Source organism: Caretta caretta, chromosome 1 (genome assembly GCF_965140235.1).
Source record: "Caretta caretta isolate rCarCar2 chromosome 1, rCarCar1.hap1, whole genome shotgun sequence".
Classification (NCBI taxonomy): domain Eukaryota; kingdom Metazoa; phylum Chordata; order Testudines; family Cheloniidae; genus Caretta; species Caretta caretta.
The window spans coordinates 92,706,869-92,713,565 of record NC_134206.1 but is presented as its reverse complement, the minus strand read 5'-3'; positions in this window follow the sequence as shown (position 1 = coordinate 92,713,565).

Here is a 6,697-nt window from a genome sequence, read left to right as displayed (position 1 = left end):
ATGGCAGGGAGAGGGGACAGTTTCAGCACACCCCCCCATAGTCACAAAGCCTGTGATTACAAGGCATTAAGGCAGAATGAATCTAACTGTCAAACAATGGAGCAGTCCCTTAGATGGATGGGCTGGCCAACTCGGAGAAACCAGCCAGAGGCAAAAGGAAGACTTCACTCCTAACTTCTGTAATGAAAAGGCATTAAGCAAAATGGCAACTGGAGTCAGGCTTACCCAAGGTGGTTGCAGGGGGTGGGGTTTGAGAAAAGGGAGTTTCCCTGAAAGGAGTGAGCTGATGGGCACACACAATCACTGGAAGGCAAATTGAGATCAGGTGGGTCCCAAAAGTGCTGGAGCTTGCTAAAAGAATATAAGTCGAGTTTGTTCTGTTCCTGTAAAACGAGAGGGATAGTTAGCATGAAATAGCATGAGTATGATACTATCCTGAAGTAGCTCCTCATATGGACATTCTTATACCACCCTACAGTGCCTTAATCCACTTCCAAAATGGAATAACCTAAAGTTCACAAACCTTTGTGAAAAATAATTGTTCATTTGGAGAGCTAGTGTGGAATAACTATTTAGTAGTAGCTGTTCCAGGCTTTTCCCTGTGTAAACCAGCCCTCGCTTAACTTGTGGGGAAGCATATGATTAGATTAGTCTAAACAGGCCTGTCAACTGTTGGTCTATAAATATAATCATTTTCTCTAATGCTTTGTTCCATTTGCTAATAAACATACTTGATTTAATGAGGCTGTTCATCACTGTACATCAACTCATCTAGGTATTTGCCTAGTTTTACAAGAGGCTACATAAGAATCACTAGCATAGCCAGTACAAACTACAGTTTCATACAGACAAAGACTTGTTTATACTGTTCTGTATACTATGCACTGAAATGTAAGTAAAATATTTATGTGCAAATTGATTTATTTTATAATTATATGATGTAAATGAGAAAGTAATCAATTTTTCAGGAACAGTGTGCTGTGACACTTCTGTATTGCTATGCCTGATTTTGTAAGCCAGCAGTTTTTAAGTCAGGTAAAACTTGGGGGTACACAAGACAAATCAGACTCATGAAAGGGGTACAGTAGTCTGGAAAGGTTGAGAGCTACTGACCTATGACTCTCTTGCTTCTGAGCTAGTTTCTAGTTCAACACCCAGGACTATCATTAATATAAACACTGTGAGAAGAAATGCAACTAGTATAACTAGTATCCTATTATCTGCCACACTCTACTGTTGGTAAAATCAATTACCATGAGGCTTTAATGACATGAAAAAATCTCCAGCCTTCAGCTCCAGCAGCACTACATCAGCAAGACATCTTTACATTTTAGAGTAGTCAAAGAATGTGTGTGTGTGTATATAATAAATTAGCTGTTTGCAGTGTTTTAATAGACACAAACCAACCTTAAAATGTCATTCCTATTGATTTGGCATACATTACTGATAACGCTTTTTGGAGCTGATTGGAAAATGTTAATGAAAAAGACATTTCTATGAAAAAGGAATTTCACTGAAAAACAGAAGTGACATTTTGATTCAAATAACTGATATGATGTTAGCACCCTACATTGTAATTTTCTTGGGGCATGGAGCATAACATCTTGCTTGTCTAGTGAATGCCTATCACACAGCGGGTGCTGTCACATAGAAAATAATAAACAAAAATATAATATCATACTGACATTAATGTGAACTTTAATTAAAATTAAAATGTAAGCATAACAGTAGCAGAATGTTTTAAATGGAACCAAATAATGAAGAAACTCCATCTAGGGACTTAACTAACCACTGAGCCTGTACTCTGAAGAGAGGTATGAAGACGTTTTATATGGAAGAGAGTGTTTATCTTTGGGCAGATATCACCATCACTGTCAGTGTTTCCAGTATACCCATTTCCCCAGGATGAGCTTTGGGGAATAGAGGCAGGAAATCAATGGGAATGAAGGAATGAAGGTGTTGCTGGAAGAATTGGGTGCCAGTTGAGAGATCCAGATTTGGGAGTGTGGGACTGAGGAGCAGTGCGGCGGTGTAGTAGAAGTAGACAGAGAGGAATACAAGACCACTCCCAGCCTTCTCCACTTCATGAACTTCCAGTGGTTCATCAAAGCAGAGAGCCCCTCAGCTGAGAGCCACAATAATTCATCAAGTGGAAAAGGGAGAAAAGCACCAGTGCTTTCTGACACCTGACTTTTCCTCCTCTAACTCTTATTGGTAAATTTATAGCCAACTACTTTTAACTACACTTGTCGTTCAATATTAAAAATGTTCAAGAGACCAAATAATGAAGCCTAGTTAACTTATTACCAAAAAAAGTAGTAAAATATGAAAAGGAAAGCTCTTACAAATACCCTTTTGTTCAAAACACAATCTTATCTCACAGCATGTTCACTTTATAGTAGGTGTTTTTTGAAAGTACACCGCCAAAACTTCAAAAATCCAATCCAGCAGTTCCTTAACTTGTTCTTTACCTTTCCTTATCTCTGTTTTGGATGCCACATTCCAAACCAGTTGGGCATAGAGGTACATCCCAATGTGTTCTAGGACACAAAATGTATATTGGATTTGACAGGCTTCCTAGTTTCTCATGCCAAAGCTGAGTTCAGCTGTGCAAAGTGTTGTGGGATACTTGAAATGGGTGAACAGAATTGTAGGAAGAGCATAATGCATTCAGTTACCATAACTTCCCCACATTTATATATAATGTATATTATATTAATAATGTGCACATGAAAACCATTCATGTGGTGAATAGAATGCCTAACATATATGTATTGGCTAACAGTCCTCTACATGGTGCTGTGATTATTGTCATATCAGGGTAGACCTTTGCCATATTGATATATAAAGTGGAAGTAAGAATTTATGTGAGATCTATACTGTTTTAGCAAACTACAAAAGCAACAGTATATAATTAATAAAATTAAAACTAGTATTCTCTATAATACAAGCAAAGCTTTAAATGTAACTTTTATCCAAGTATGAGACGTTACTATTTGAAGATTGCCATCACGGTTAAGATTATTCAGGACTTATTCTGCTAAACTAAATAATGTGTGTGTCTTTTTGATCTAGTAATACTTTTAAATTTGAGGTTCATAGATCCATATGTATGTTATAAGCTGGTATGATTTTTTTTTAACTTCATCCTGATTCTGGGGCTTACTATAAATCATGGGTTCATTTTGAAAAACTGGAATAGGCATGTAGAGTAGTGACTTTACAAACCAGGTTTCCATAAAAAAAAGTCTTATAATTAGTTACTACACATTACTGCATACCCTTACTATAGGTTATGTTTAGCACTAATCATCACACTTGCTAAACTTCACCATGGACGAAACAGCATTTTTTTTAAAAAAAAATCTCATTATACTGCTCCAGATAGGTGTGGCCATGTATTGAAGTGGCCATGTTAAAAGAAAATTAATCTACACATGTACTGATATCCTTTAACAGAATAACAAGCCATGTGTGGTGCCCTCCAAGTTTGCATTGCTGAGTGATACAATCAGCAACTGACGTAGATCTTTGTAAATTCTATCTTCCAGGTAACCTCCTGACTGGACAGGAGCCATCTTATCAAATATTGCCGTGTCAGGATCCAATATGAAAGAAATATATATGGAACACAAAACTAAGAATGATTGTTTTGAATAATATGTACTTCAGCTTGTATGTGATGTCACTGACCCTAAATTACGAATTGTGTTTAATGGAATTTGCTCACACAATTTGACTCATTGCCAATTTACAACAGCCTCTGTTACACACTGAAGACAATACAATTTAGCTAATTGTTTTTCATTAATAAGATTAGACAATTTCCCCTTTCCAATATTCTGTAATGAACTGTTTACAGTAAACACATAAATAAAATAAGAAGTGTACATTTCTCTACAATTTTCCTTGCTTTTTTAATTATTTTCTGCTATCTATTAATTCATTTGTTCATTTTTACTTCTATTTGGTTAAGCAGTTTAGCAATGTCGACTTGTACAGCAATTGGGCCTTGTGCACATTTCTGATAAGATGTTATTACATGCACTGTAGCTGTAGCCATGTTGGTCCCAGTATATTAGAAGGACAGGGTGGGTAAGGTAATATATTTTATTGGACCAACTTCTGTTGGTGAGAGAGCAAAGCTTTCAAGCCACACAGAGCTGTTTTTCAGGTTTGGGAAAGGTATTCCTAACAACCCAGCTAAATGGAAGATATAAATAGATAGCACATATTCTAAGGGACCATTCAGAGTAGAGTGGCCCATTAACATCTCTAGGAAAAAAAGAGGGGATTAGTGGGTTAAAGATTTTTTTAATAAACCATAAATCCAGTGTCTCTGTTCAGTCCATCATTTTTAATGTCTAGCAGAGTTATGAATTTAAGCTCTGAGGCTTGTCTTTTGAAAGTGTTGTGCAGGTTTCCTTTGAGGGTGAGGACTGATAGGTCAGTTATAGAGTGATCATTTTGTGAAAAGTGTTCACCCAGAGCTGATAAGGTGATTTTGTCTCATCATTTTCCTGTCTGAGTTCATTCAAGAGCATAGTGATTGTCTGGTTTAACCCACACCACATGTTATGATAAGCAGGTGTAGGATCCCTGGATCTTGAAAGGGTTGTTGTGGAGGATGTAGATCATTGTTGCAGACAAGATATATTTGAAGGTTTTGCATCTGCTGCTCTGGTAGGGTTTGGTGCTGCTTTGTGTTGATATGTCTTGTGCTATAAGGAGCTTTCTTCTGATGGTGAGCTTGGAGAAGGTTGGGGGGTTGTTTGAAGGTTAGAAGTAGGGGCTCAGGAAAGAACTCGCCTAGATGCTAAAAATGATGGGCTTAACAGAAACACCTTTTAAAATGTGTTTGATCAGTTTTAATATTTTGTAACATAACCAAATATAATATATTGAAAAACATGTTGGCTATAACTTATAAATATATTTAATAAAGATGCAAGCCAGTTTTAACAACTTAAAAAGGTTATGAACATATTAATATTATTTTTGCATTAATACTGAGGTCTTTCCCCTACATCTTTCTTTTATTTTTCATTTCAACAGAAGGTTTTTTATTCATATTTTTGTTTGAAATTGAATTGGCACTTTGACAGTTAGGATCCATTTATAATATTAAAATAGTGTGGTACCACTAGTGTAGATAGATATATAGACAAAATTGATTTTTGTTGCAACAACCAATAAAACAAAATTAAAACAAAAAGTAGTCACATGATATACAGAACATGCAACAACATAGGACAACATGCATAGCATTGTGACAGTCTAAACTATTATGGTAACCAGTTTTACAATACTATGATACATTCTGTATAAAGTATGCCTTATGATGCATCATTTGAAAACTCATAATCTGCTGAACATTATTGTCATGATAAAATATGTGTATTGACATTGTATGTAAAGTTATAAGCTTCTTCTGTATGAAAATGCTGGAACATGTTCCAGAGTTAGAAAGGCATGCCAAAATCAGTTTCAAAGACAAAGATATACTCACACTCCAGACTGGTGTTAAAGGCGATCACCTCCTTAAGCTTCCATACTCCAATTGAGGAGAAGCTATAAATAATATATTTAAATTTCATAACAATGATGGTTCAACATTCACGTCCACAAGAGACTAAGTGTTGCCTACACCACACCTGGGGACAATCCTCAAAGAGGGGAGGGTGATATAAGAATGAGAGGTGGTGGCCTCCAATTTACCGCTCCTCCTCCCGTCTCTCTGCTCATGACATCAACTCTCGAAGAACTGAATTAAAGGTGGTGATCCCAGGCTGAAAGAAGATGCAGCCTGTGAAATTTACTATAGTGTATTGTACTTCCTTTGCTTTTAAGTTCACTTAGCTTGTTCAATTAGGTATTAGCTTGCATATTATTCTTTTGTGTTCTTTCGTAACCAATCCCAATTTTTATGCATCAATGCTTTTAATCACTTAAAATATATCTTTCTCTAGTTAATAAACTTATTTTATTGTTTTATCTTTACCAATGTGTTTGGAAACTCCATTTGGGATAGGCAGGGCTGGTGCATATATCAATTTCTTTTGATGAAATGATGGACTTTCTATGAGCTGGCATTGTTCAGTAGAATGCTGGACAGTACAAGATGCACGCTTCTGGAAGAACAAGGCCTGGACTAAGAATTTGTAAGTGTTTCTTGGTATGTAATTCATGAGTGACTGGTCAGAGTGCTCATGTATTTCGATAAAAGTGAATTTGCATACTGAAGGCTGTGTGAGCAGAGCAGGTGTAGATGTTCTGACAGCAAAGCAGTGTAAAATGTACCCCAAGCTAGAGAATTAAGGGGACACCACTCTTCAGTGGTCCAGAATGAATCCCGGGTAATGTCACAAACATATAGGACACACTTACCTTTAAAAAGGGTGCTAAAATAGTATTTATAAATATACAAGATGAGTTATTAAAAGCTTTAAAATTATTAAGACTGTATCTTGGGAAACAAAGCAAAAAAGTGAAAAGAATTAAACAGTTAATTAGGCAGGTTATCTGTTACCTTTCAACTTATGAGCTCCCTTATTGCTGTAGCTCACGAAAGCTTATGCTCAAATAAATTGGTTAGTCTCTAAGGTGCCACTAGTACTCCTTTTCTTTTTGCGAATACAGACTAACACGGCTGCTACTCTGAAACTTATTAATTTTGGCCATCATTATATCTTCTAGT